This window comes from Phaenicophaeus curvirostris, chromosome 12, assembly GCF_032191515.1.
Source record: "Phaenicophaeus curvirostris isolate KB17595 chromosome 12, BPBGC_Pcur_1.0, whole genome shotgun sequence".
NCBI classification, from domain to species: Eukaryota; Metazoa; Chordata; class Aves; order Cuculiformes; family Cuculidae; genus Phaenicophaeus; species Phaenicophaeus curvirostris.
This window is the reverse complement of record NC_091403.1, coordinates 12,349,776-12,364,118: the sequence shown is the minus strand read 5'-3', so window position 1 is coordinate 12,364,118 and position 14,343 is coordinate 12,349,776.

The window sequence follows — 14,343 nt, the reverse complement described above, 5'->3', positions numbered from 1 at the left end:
AAACAGAAAAAGATAGTCCGAAATGCCTGGTTCCTCACTCCTTTACTAGGTATTATAGCACTGGAAATCAAGTTGTCTTTGGTGAGTGAAGTGTTATTGTAATGACAATAAAGTTTGCCCATGTAAAAACATAAATATCAGTCTAGTGAAAAAGCCTTAGATATATTGAAGTATATCACACAGCAGTATTTATCTCAACATACTTACATAAAAGCAAGCTAAGATGTGATAAAATCTGTAAAACTTTCACTGGGCTAACCTTGTAAATGCTGTCCTGTTTGAGAATGAAAACTATTTATAAAACAGCCTGAATGAATGCCCATTTGACAGCAATGTTTCATTTTTATAGTACTTTACTTACTCTTCTTCCAGCAAAAGAATATTTTAAAAGGAGGCTGGGGGAAATGCCTTCCTTCTGAGACCACCCACAACCAGCAGAGTGAAGAGCACACGGGCTTCTTCATGGATTCTCTATGAAACTGCTAATACCCAACAATTAGCGCACCCTCCGGGAAGTCACTTGGACGTGAAACTAGTAAAGATCTGCACATCTCCCTGCAGACACAGCTCCAAAAGGGTTGCATCTTCACCAGTACTCTCTTTGACAAAAGCACATTCTAATAGGTACTCTATGAACACTGTACCACTACAATTATAAAAGTGCCGTCTGTGGAAATCTCTCTCATATCACCCCACCACCCACCCACCCTCAATCCTCAACACAGTTATCTTTATATTCTTAAACCTATCATAACATACCAACTCAGCAACTGCTTGTTGCAATTTCATTCCATTGGTGGCATCACTTTGCTGGAAAAGATTCACCATCCCAGAGGCAACAAACCTCTGTCTTCTTTTCTCACTAGAGACTCCTGATACCAAGTTACAGTTACCCTCTTTGGGCCAGGCTGCACTGAAGGTGCAGCAGTTTGCAAATATCCTTAATTTAAGCCTTATAAATTCTAGCAGGAGATAAATCAGGTCTGAGGACACAGGAATTTCTTTGCTAGCTCTAGGAGCATGTGTAGACCAGTGGATTCTTGAAGTTCTGTCCCAGCTTAGGTACCAAATAAAATACTCCATCATTTGCACAATCTGCTAGCACAAAGCCTTTGGCCAGAAGTTTGTTCTTCTTGTTCACCTAAGAAAATCTGACCCCTTGCTCTTCAACAGCATTGAAAGACTAATTTCTTTCGACATCACCTCATAATCCAAAGTCCTAAACTTGGTCATACTCTGTAGCTGTTGTTGAATATTGTGCAAGGCTCTTTTTTCTAATTCACTAAACGTTCAGACATTTTTGGTACTAGAAGTTTGTCACTAAGGAGACTTTGCTGAAAGCTGTTATGGATGGATGAAAAAAAACCCCTTTTTTAATGAATTCAATCAAGGAGGAGCAAATGGAAGCACAAAATGGCAAATACTTTTTTTTCCTCCAAACAATTACAGCATTATTTTATGTAAAATCTGTTCTGTAACAATGAGAGAAAATTAGTGTGTGTTCTATGCAAAAGATACTGCAGGATGGATTAACATTTATGATCCAGAGTTCAGTGACTTGGATGTTTTCATTTTCTTTTTTTTTATATTAATTGGATTTTCCAGTATACACTGAAGTGGTAAAATGCATTTAATCAATATGCTTTGGGACTAAATTAGCAAAGTACTAATTTTGTTGTGCAAGGTTATATTATGTATTGTACATTTTTAATCACAGTATTCTCAGTTTATTTCTCATTTGCGAATCTTACGATCCCATTGTGTATAACGCAAAGAGAATAGAAAGTCAGAGTAAGCCTCATGAGTTCAGATATATAGAGGAGTGCTTTCAAAGGAGTGGGTTTATTAGCTTCTCATCCTAACCTAAGCAGTATGGCATGATACTGTTATACATCCACATTGCCTGGCAGGAAGAGCTGCAGTAGCTCATTCAGCATTGCATCTTAAATTTTAATAAACACTTTTAAAATAGAGATGTCGGCTGAAGAGATGTGGAAAGATGTAGTTTCAGGGAAGATGAACCTAAATGCTTCACCAATCCCAGATGTAGCCCACATCCTTCAAGGGTCATATGGCAGAGGAGCAGGAGACTAGAGAGCAGCCCCAATGGGCTTTACCAGGATGGTCTGGTGCTCATTCAGCTGAGAGGAAAAGGCTAAAGGAAGTTATATGCACTGGTCTGCAAAGGGAGAAAACTTACATTAACTAACACAACAGTGAGAAAAGGGCCAAAGAAGCTGCCTAGATCAGATACCAAGTGCTCTTGTCCCTGAGAAGGAGGGTAGGAGTGGAGTATGGTACAGGGCAGACTGTGTGCTTAGGCTGTGGACAGAGATTAAGGGCATCTACTTCTCCCCTTCAACCTGCCGCCTCACAGGTGGACTGCAAGACAGGATCCTGGGAGAATCACATGGCCACAGATGAAGTTCCCAAGCATTCGTATCACATTTGTACACTACCAGACTAGGACAAATTTCATCCCAGTCAGGTGTGGCCAAAAGATCACATTTCTGTGATATAATACAGAATTTATTTTCACTCGATGTTTTTCTGCTAAAACATAAAGCCTGACAGTACAAAGTTATGACACTGAACAACTTATAACCAGTTCAGTAAATTTATTCCAGATCAGTGTTTTGTGTTGTAGGGCTACAGTCTTTTTGACCCAAAGCCAGGAGTCCAAAACTCAGCTTAACCACATGATCTGATTCAGTTCATGGGCTAAGAATCATGGTTGTGGATTACATGCATGCAAGGAAGGAAGGACAGACCTCTCCAATTTAGCTGGAGGGTTTGTTAGTGTAAGCCCTGAAAAATCACCATGCCTTCCTGAACAGGATTCTGCATCTGGCAAGAGAAGGCGAGGCCACTGGTGGGGTTTGAAACTGAGCTGATATCAGTGGGAAATATTTAGTATCAAAGTAGCATCTAACCTTCCTCTAGAATATATACCATCTCCTCCCTTCTCCCCCTGGAGCATGTTGTTTGTTCCTTCACACCATACTTTTCTGTCACCTTCATTCAAAATAAAGCAAGTAACATTTACGGTGCCACACCACTAAAGGAAAGGCTGTTCTCGAGATCCAGTTTTAAGTCTGAGTCTTTTTAAAAGGAAGTAAATGTGAAAAAAAAAAACCCAAACTTAAAAATAGTTCACGTTGGCAACTGCTTGGGGCCAGCATTGCAGTCCTGTTCCCATGTACACTTGAAGGCACTGAGGTACAGCACCTGCAGCACTTCTCTGTGGGTGGCTCTCCTCAGCGTCAACCTCTAACCACAGGCTGTACCTGAAAGGCTCACAGAGATCTTAACTTTAATGGGTCAGGATGGAAAGTAATGGTTTGCTTAGTAGTGAGAACCAGTGTTAACTATCTAAAATGGTGTGAGTGGCTCAGATGTTGGAGGGCAGTCTATCAGGCACCAGACAGTATGATCAGGATCACCTGTCTGTCAGCTGCATTACATGGTTTCCCAATTCATTTGTTTTAAAGGAGTCATAGGGTTTACTTCAAACAAACCCAGCAACCAAAAAAAGCAGAACCCTTGCTAAGACCCTAAGAGGAAAAGGGAAGAGTAACATATTTAAACACAAAGTAAAACAGAAAGTTCTAAAATTTGCAACTGATGCTGTGCAGCAAGGAGATAAGAGCCTTCCAGACAAGTTAAAATTCACAGATATGCCAATCAACTCCAGATAGATTCAAGGGGTGGTGAACACAGATTACTCACATTACACCAGGCTATCTCAAGTTTCTCAAATGACATAAAGGGATAAAATAATCACACACTTGTCTCATTGTGTCAACTTTTTAACAGGGGAAAAGCCATTGTCCACTTCAAGAGGCAACAGCAAAGCAAACCAGATCAGATTATTCTCAAGTGAATTGTCAGGTTGAGGGGGTTTTCTACTTATCTGATACTAGTGCAGACATTGATAGCAAACAGCTCACCTGGCTGCACACAAGGGCCCATTCTCAAAGGCAAAAAACAATCTATCTCAATTATTAAAAAACAAATTAGACAATCAAACTGGAAACTTGCCTTCTTTCTTAAGAGAGGCACCATATAAGGGAGGTTGTTGTGATGTAGCTAGAGCACCTTTGCTAGGGTTCAGCTGTTCAACAAAAACAGACAATGGAAAAATATCAGCCCAGTGTTGCCTAGAATACAACTCTAGTACCCTTAGACAGACAAAATACCAACTTAGAGTGGGGTGAACACTGGGAAAAACTGTTGTGGGACACCTGAGAAAATAAAGGTTTCTTCGTGCTTACAGCATTTTTGCATTTATTCCAGATAACATTCCTGTCATGGACACTGAAACTAACTGCTGAGCAGTATAAAGGTATTTGGGGTGATGAAAGCAGAAGGACTCAAGGTCATTACTAAAAATTACTAAATACTATTAGCTGTAAATGGGCAAGCCCTCTAAGTCACCAAACACAAAGCCTTCAGCTGGGCTTTGCATTTACCAGTTTGCACTCTATGACAACTAAATTATTTCTTCCATGAGGATTTTAGCACAGCATATATGTACAGCCTCAGTACAGGAATGATGCGCTGTCATGTCAGCTCATATCAACTAGAAATTTTGAATTAGCTTCAGAGGGCATTGGATCTGCTCTTTTCCGTCTGCAAAAGGCACAAGATAGTATTTTCTTTAACCAGCTCTCCAAGGATACTGACAGAGTCTACAGAAGACCTGACCTTCTAAGCTAGTAAGAAGGCCACCGATGAACTAACCTTTCTTTTTAAAGGTCTCCCCACGCTTTGTTACAGTCCATGCCTTCCGACACAGTAGGTACCTAACTGACGAGCTGGACACAGCAAGGATACCTTGGGTTTAAGAGGCACTCAAGGAGTTTCACACTATATCCTACACTGGGCCATCCTTACAGTGCCTGTGCACTGAAGACAATGAATCAATTGGGGGTTTGTCAAAGAAAAATTCCTTTTAGGGGATTAAAAATGACAAAGCTAAGAGGCTTTTCTTGGTAAGAAGTGACAGTCAGCTACAGATCAAAGGACTAGACTCTGTTTTCACTTGTAGTCCCCACCAACTGGTCCCTTAAAGGGTCACACCTGACTAGATCACAGTATAAAATTTTCTGCATGGAATTATATTAATTTTTCCTCCTGAAAGAGAAATTCTTATCAGGATCCAGGAAAACCCTTAAAACTATAAATTAATGCCATGAGAAAATTAACATTTCTAATGCTAAATTAAGCTCACTTGTCAATACCAAACATTTGGCTGCACTTTTAGATGTCTTTCTTTTAAATCTGATGTACCCTACAAACCTGAAAAATTGTAATGAAGTTGTGGAGTCCTTTTTAATCTGAATATAAGAGCCAATGGAGTTGCAATACTACAGTTAAGATGTGCTGGACCTTATGACCTGTTATGTTCAGTTTTCTCCAATAACCTCATTTTGTAAGGAAGGTGCATCCACATACTTCAGTTTTTCTCCATGAGATCTGTACTTCCAGCACTACACCTTGGTGTAAAAATGAGGGGGCTTTTTGTGCCCTGCACGTCTTAAGGCTGGATCTATTCTGAGTCTGTTGAGGTTGTACTACAGCACTTCACTGAATCAGTGGCTAAGTGACTTTCCTGTGTTGCTACTCCAGGTCTAGGTATTTAAGTGCATATATTAAAGTGCTGAGTGTCTCAACCACAAAGACAGTGGGATTGCGTTTGGCTTTTTTTTTCCCTAAAGCTTGTGGTAATTCACAACCACACATCTTAGATCAGAGCAGAGCTCGTCCAGCAATGTGGATATGAAGATAATTAGTAATTGGAACTTCTGTTTTCTCTGAATCCTCGTGTTCCCAGAAAAAACATTACCAGAGCATTAAAGCAGAGGAAATAATAAGGCTTTTTCTTGACACCACTAAACTGTCTATATCCTAGTCTGAACAGCTTTTGGAGTTTTAATTTTCTGCACCCCTATGAAATGGGAAACATTTTCCATGGGTTTAGTCCATACAGTGCACAGAAGTTTTGTGAATCTGCCCCCTAGGCTCCTGTGTGTTATCACTTCAAAGGCACTGATCTCTTTAAATGTCCCTTTTGACAACTCAAATCTCTGAACTGGCTGCCGAAATTGGCTAAACTGAGATCTGATAATCGGCAGTTTTACTTCCAGCCGCATCCTGCGCTCGCAGTAATAAAAGCAGTGATTATCTTTGATACTGTTGATGATGTTAGCAGGATAGTAGGCATTCCAGCTGCTTAATTTAATTTCAAATCCCGGTGATAGCATCTAATGGCTGTGGTTTAGCTAGTGCTACAGATTTCATTTTGTAGTGACCATTGATATTGTCAAGGTAGCTTTATGTTCTCACCTGACTGCAGAGTCCCAGCAGAAGATCACCCATCAGGTAACCATATTGTTTTTAAACAGCAGTCTGCATCACTTAAATTAAAACCCGGGCTCCAAAAAATCTTTTGATATTTCTAATAAATCAAGAATACAGATAATAAAATTCAAAATACAGAAGCCAGAGACCATTGTGCACTATGAAATAATGCACTATTCTGTGGAAGGCAAGACTTCATATAGTCACAAAACTTAAGGCCCTGCTACTTTGTACTTCAGTGTCTTTTCTGAGACAATAAGGAAAGATGCATTAGATATGGTAGAAATATAGTACAGGTCAGTGTCCAGCATTTATCAATGGATGTTAAGAAAAACACACATGGTCAAGGCCACCATTTGCCCATTTCCTTTCTACTATTTTGTTTATTACAGCAGTTTTCATTTGCTACAATTTATCCTCATGAATAGAAGTGGTTCTGCTTTTTCCTAATTACATACTGCAAGTGAACTTAGTCTAGCAGAACTATCCTAAGCTCTCCAGAGATGCCTGAATAACACCAGAAAAAAAAATAAGAGTTTAAAATATCAGGTAGAAAAATTGTCTGTGTCTCTCAGTGGTGACTGAGCAGAATGGAGTGACACAGCAGAGGAAGACAATGTTTGAACACACTTTTTTAGGTCTAAATTCTCTAATTGACACTGAATACAAAATTATACTATCCAAACTAATTCATAAGCACCTGAAAAAACCTAGTCTCCATTCTGCCAGCTGGCAAGTCAGTGGACAGATGTGCTAGGCTTTGTTGTTATAAGAGAAACCAATACTTTAATTTTTAGATTTTGTTTTTATGCTATTTACCTGCTCAGGGCAGATATAAGCATTCCTTCCTCCATCCCAATTTCAGCAGCTATTTCCTGTAACTCACTTTCCATGCATTGCATTCTTTACATTTGTAGACATGAAACAACCATGAGAAATTAGCTACTGATTAAGACATACTGACTTTCAAGACTTTCCCAAAACACAGTGAGTATGTTCAGATTTCTCTGTCTCAGGAGTACTTGTTCAGCATTACAATGGTCAGGCAGTTTTCTGAGCCACTCTGGAAAACTGGATTAGAATCAAAGCCCTGATCACAAACTAAAATGTTGACAAAAGTATTTGCCTCATCATTTGTGGACACCTCTGGTACAAAACAATCCAGTTGCCAGATCAACACAGAAACTGCTGAGCGTCCCCAGCAGATTAGGGATGGGGGAACTTGCATGATGTCAATCTTTTGGTTGTATCAGTAGTCCCTACTGCTCACAAGTACCAGGATATTTCTCAGGGTACATTTTCTTCTTCACTGTTGCCATGCCTGGTTCGTCTCGCTTCACTAATATTGTCAGCATTAGCTACTTCCCTCTGCTTTCACAGATAGAAGTCAGCAGACCCTGTAGACTAGAATAGAAAGTCTGAAATTTTCAAGGCTATCTGCTGTTAGAAGTGTCTGAAACGGGTATGTACTACAAACACACAGAAATTCCACCAGCTGGCAGGTTCACACTATAATTTTTTGGGGGCATGCTACAACAGAGAGACACAGGCCTCTAGGGATACTGCGGTTACCATCACCCTAAAAGGAGGCATCAGCCTGTTCCCTATTTGACCCAGGACCGTCAACAGGAAAGGTGATCTTTGGAGGTAGGCTGAACTAATTGTACCACCAAAACACCAGTTTTCAATACAGTGATTTCCAGAGTGATCTAAGAGTTTGTAGGACTTGCTTGTGCCTGTGTGATAGAAGCTAGAAGTTCCTCTGAAGCACACGGTAAACCACAGCACTGAAGTAGATCCCTTTCTGGATTAATGAAGAAGAAGGAAACAAAAAAATATTAGGAAGAATGACAGTCCAAAGTCAGAATAATCCAGGAAAAAAACCAAACACACACACATCCACCCACCACTGGCCAGCTATAAACCTGCCAGTTATGGTTTCATCATTAGGTAGGGTATAATTAAGAGATTAAATGGATACAAATAATTAAGAGATTAAATAGATGCAACATAGTTGTGTGACACTGCTCTGGGCATACTGTCCTTGCACCACATCCCACAGCAGTGGGTATGGCCACCTGGGAATCATAGTTTCTATTAGACAATGAAGATAAAGGAAGATATGGACAAAATGAAAGGGAACAGGAAGATGGATAAAATCTTGGACTGCAAAACAAACACAAACAAATTCCTCCTGGGGCAGCACAAGCTCGTCTTTCCCAGCGCCATGCCACTCCTATGCAAGCTGTGGATTCAGCATCTTTGAAAAGAGAGAAAGAAAAAGCAGAAGTGAGAGATACTTCCCTTTGCAAGCTGTCAATCACCCTGACACAAAAACCAGGGGCTTCCATTTCCTGTTCAGGGCTCTGGTTCAGCAAGCTCAGTTTGACAAAACCTGCTTCTAGTCCAAATGGGAAGTAAAAATTACAGGCCTTTGAGAGAAACCTTTGAGAAGGATGGACTGGTTTAGGCTTTTGAAGCTCTTCTGAAATAAGAAGGGAAAATGGGGTATAGAAATAACGTCATAGAAAAGGAATCTTTTCCCATTTTCTTCTACCTTTTAAATATACATAATGCTACTTGTTTTATTAACCTCCTCTAGACTGCAGCTTACTGATTTGTTGAAATAAAAATGCTACTGTACCCTGCTGCTGTTCCAGTGTATGATAAAAGCTGGTAGTTCTCATAGAAAACCCTGCTGAAATCATTAGCAGTCTCCCTGAGTAAGGACTATGTCAGGTAGTAACAAATGCTTTTAAAAAGGATCTTGAAATTAAAATACTTTTTTAAATTGTGTCCATGTGTCTGTGCACTAGAAGTAGAGAAAAATTCTTTGCTAGAAATCTTTTTGACTGGATGAGGCTGAGATAGGAAGTAAGGAAATAATAAGGAGAAATCTTATTTACAGGAAGAACACATTTGGTAAGGAAAATTCTTCAGTCCCCTAATTCTTGGTCTAAATCTGTCTCACTTGCATGCCTGCACTGGTCTTGGCTAACTACTCAGACCTTGTTGTGCGAGTACTGAGACACGTGTGGCACTCTCACCGCTCCAGCATGGGAGCTGGCTGCTTTGGTGACCTTGGCAGCTGAAGGACCCAGATGCCCAGCTCCAGGATGAATCTCTGCAGCAGTGTCATCGGGTGTCAGCTCATCTTCCCTAGTCTCCTCCTTGGCTTTGCTGACAGACCTGCCTGTGGGGTCTGGTGTGGGGTCAGCTGCTGCTGTGCTGCTCTGTCCTCCTTGAAGTCACTTTCCTTTGATTTCTGAGGATGAGGTGCATTCTCTTGACAAGATGCATCTGCAGTGTTTGATTAGGGTAAAAGAAGCATGTGGGGGGAATATTCCCTATACTTTTGTATGTAAAAGTACGCTTGCTGCCAGTAGCCCAATTGGTTTCCAAAGGACAGATGAAACGTAGAACCTTCTAGGAAGCAGCAATGCAAAATACTAGGGAATGACTCTACACAGATCTTTCTTTTACTGATTGTAAAATAGCCAGCTTTCCACATTCATGAATTAATATATTTACTGGAAATAACATAATAGAGACGTTAAATAAAATGTAATAAGTTAATAAAAGCCAAGCATGACAGACGTATAACACACATGTTTATTATTAAAAGCCCCGTTACTAAAAACCAGCTTATTTTTTTACTTCTATTTGAAACAGTGAATTTAATAACAGTAAGAAAAATTATACAATTGTTTCATGAAGCCTTCTTTGTATCTGAAGGCTCTGTAAATATAAAAGCATATCAGGGCCAAATCCAGAAGGTCTTACTCAGGTAAAACTGATTTTAGTGGAAATAAAGCCTGATGGACTAAAGGATTTGGTCAGTAATTTATGGGACCCTTATCTCTGATCCACCTTCTAGGAATACTAGCTTGTGGTACAGAGCAATGTAATATGCTTAAATATCTATGATTAATTCGGGTAATCTGGTTTGTAGAGCCCGCTTATGTAAATGAAAAGGATTTACCTTTATGTCTGAGATGAAAAAAATATACATCAGATACAGCAAACCACATATTACAGAAAATGGCCTGGCTGAATTGTATTAATGTCTCAAAAATGTTGAGAAATGCTGTATCTTCTCCTTAAGCCAGTAATCATAGTACCTACAAATTGCATATCTTATCCTACTTTACACATACGCAGAAGTGTGGGGCAGCTGTTTTGAAGGCAGTGTATCTCTAATTTGTACTCCTTACAACACGCTTTTCAAGGCATAATAGAGAACCGCAGCTAAAGACTTTTAAAATGGAGAGAGGGCTGTGAAGGATTAATGCTTTACCTGGTAAATGGAGCGGAAGTCAACTATCAAAGAAAAACAGCAACATTCCTGTGGTCCAGTCTTAAGGACCAAAATGTTTTCATGTGATGAAGTGGTAATTCAGTTCAAAGTATCAGAGAGACTTTGGACTGAGAACTCCCTCTGTATATCTGCCCAGCAAGACCTACAAATTTACATATAATAAAAAGAGGAGGGACCAGTATAATCATCTTGTCTGACCCTCTCCAGAGCACAGGAGTTCTCTGAACTGGTTCTTTTTTGAGAAACAGACCGTCTTCTAGTCTAAAAACCCTTATCCATATCCACTGGCATCGAGGAAAAATTTTCACTAACATCAGCAGAGCAGCTCTGAAGAGGAAAATTATTGCCAAAGGATTTCCTCTGGACTGACAGTTGTCCCAGTACAACAGGGGAACCACACATTCCTTTTATAATTTCAGTATATGGAACGGCCATGTTCCTTGCTAGTGGAGCTTCACTAAGGAGCAATTTAGAACATCCTTTAGACTGCCCAATCTCATGCTTTGAACACCACCCCATTTTCAGAAGCAAAAACCTTAATGCTATACAACAAATATGTACATCTTAGATTACAGATTTGCAAATAGTTATGTACACATGAAAAGACAGTAAACATCAGCCTTTTCCAAACACAATTCTGTTGCTACAGGCATTTTCCAGGGCTAGAAGAAAAGTTTGGTAATTCTCAATAGCTAATACTATCTTTTAAATTGGTCGACACTATATAACATACAACTATTTTTCACAAACAGAAAACTAGATGTGATTTTGAAGAAAAACTACTAGTTCTGCGGCTTCAGGTGACAGTAGACATTAGGAGAAAGAACTGAGGAGCAGGAGTTCTAGATCTATCTTGGAGAAAATGAAATCTGATTTATTCCACCTAGCATGAGTTGAAAGGTAACTTTGCCCTGCAGTATTTCCAAGACAAACAAGATGATATGGTTGAGTGGGGCTAGACTAAAATAGACTTCAGCAACACAAAGTTTAAGCTGATATTCTTTATTCAGTGTAGATTACTGTTTCTATTGCACCTTGTGACAGAAGCTAATCCCCATAGCCAAAATCAGTTTGTCACATTTAGTAAAACAAAGTAAGAAAAGGCTTACAAAAAAGCTCTGGTTTCATACTAAAGTGAAATCAGCACCCTTAACCAATAGAGACGTTCATAAAGAGATAAAACACCTCAAAGCAAAAGCATCTGTGTTTGTGCTGCTATTTCATGTCAAGGCAATTACAGTGATGTTATTAGGAAAGATCAGGGAGGGAGCAGTGTTGTCATATAGGAAGAAGAGAAAACAAACCTTTAAGCAATCATGTAGAGCATGCAGAACATCTTAAAGCTGGTGACGGAACAAAGCTTAGCACTGTCAGGGTATTGATCTTTTCCAGAAGGTGCAGAGTTCTGCACCACTGTGATTGCCTCCCCTGCTGGGTTTAGAGAGGTCTGAAAGAATACAGTATTGATCTGGCCCAGTTCCTGAGAAGTAACTTCGTGATAAACACTGACTCCCATCCACCGGCTCTGAATGCAAACTATTGCAAAATAGCACAGCTCTGTTGCACCCACAGCTCCTGTTATGCAGATAACAATACATACACAACACCACTGCCTGCTCCGTTTGTAGCAGAACAGTAGTGTTATCCACTGGCAAGAATATTATAACTGAAGACTTAGCGTCTGTTCCCACATTTTTCATTCAGATGTTGTATGGTTTCTGGGTAATGTAGGATATTCTATTATGCTTCATCTTAGTCGGAGCCTAACAGAAAATAAAACTGAAGTTCTGCATGTAACAAAAGAGGTTTTCTTCTGTTTATTACCATTCACAGTGGTAAGACTGAAGGATGTTTCTAAATTTCTGTTAAAGATGTAAAAACACTCTCCTCATTTATTTTCTTGCCTGTCAGTTAAGTCTTGTGGATCTGTAACATCTAGGAATTTCTACTCCTAAATCCCAGGAACAATACTGTCCTGCAGAAGTAAAATTCATGTCAGTAATTGTACATGGAACAAGAGGCCAGCTTGCACCTGCATTCCAAGTTTCTGGCTGCAATTGCATCCTCTTTCTGGTGGCGTCATGGCACAACAGCAGGCACGCTAGAACACTGCCGACACAGGCATGGAGAGAAGAAATAGATTTGAGCCAGGCTGACTGACGAGACTACAAATTTTAGGCAGCTAAACTGTAAAGATATGACTGGTTGTTAAGTGCAGCTCTATGAAATACTACAAAACCTAAGCGTGGCTAAAAGAAGAAATCTGCCCCACAAAGTCCTCTGCAGTTGACTCCTGTCCTCTTTTAGGCCTACCTCAAAAAATATATAGGCAAAGATGAACTGAACCACCTTCTGTGAGATTCTGTTGGCTTGCTGTGGCTTTTGAGTTTTTTCTGTGGCTGTGCTGAAAGCTTCTGAGGATTCCTTGTACTTTTATTGCCTTAAGCCTGAATCTCTTCATGACTGATTCTGATCATCAGCTTGACCCTGGGAACAACACCAGCCACAGGGTTTCCCAGCGTGTTGATGCTGGACCTCGCCCCTGGGAGCCCAGGCTTCCATCTCCATGTTTTTACACACAGCTGAGATACACAGTTACTGGGTCAAATTTTCACAAATCGTGAAGGCACTAAATTTCCAAAAGGATTACTGCTGGGCTGCACAAGCCCACTCCCAGAAGACCCTCAAGAAAACGATTGCCTGTTTTCTTTCTCCACTGCACAAGTGCATAACCTCACCTGTGTGCCCCATCTCTTCACACTAAAAGAATTTCCCCTCCAGGCTCTGTCAGGTCTGCTGAAAGATGCTCCATTTTTCTGCTAAGGAGACACACATCTTTTATCACATCACTTCTCCAAACCATGCACATACATTATTTATTTTAGGATTGGAGTTTTTCATTTTCTTGGTTTCTTTCTTTTTTTTCTTTTTTTTTTTTTTTTTTCAACTCTCATCACTGAGAACTAAAGAAAACTGTTTACCAGACATGGGCACCTGGCTTGGGTTTTGTTTTCCTCTTTTACTCTCTGAATTCAACTCTGTTTTTAAATAAAGAGATGCAGAAGAAGCAGCAGACCTTCTAGGTCAGCCAGGTCAGACTTCTCTATCGAGCAGGATTTTCCCATACACTCTGACCCCCTCAAGGATTCTATCTAGCCTGGTTTTTTGAACACCTCTAATGATGGTGACTCAGCTACCTCACTAGGCAGCTTATTCATCTGTCTAGCCTAATTGCTCTTAGCTTCATTTTGATTTCCTTTGTAGCCAACATGAAATTTTTCTTTTTTATTTTTAGACCATTTCTCTATCAAGTAGGGGGAAAGGAACAAAAAATTGCTGGCTCCTAAAATATCACCATTCCTTCCAATCTACTAACAACTGTAAAACATGACAACACTATTGGCATGTCTTCCTAATTTATCAGTCTATGTATAAACTGCACATGGCTTGTTCAGTGAAAGGATCAATGAAAATAATGGCTGCAGATGTCCTAGTATCCCTGTTTTCCTGCAGGATCAGGGATGGTATCATCAAGATAACTTCGCAGAGATAGAGGAATGGAGCGTCTAATAGTCAGACCTCCACATCTTGAAGAACAAGACTGGGAAGGACAACCAAGCATCAGGGCAATTAGGCACTACTATGGTAATGATGATGCAAGC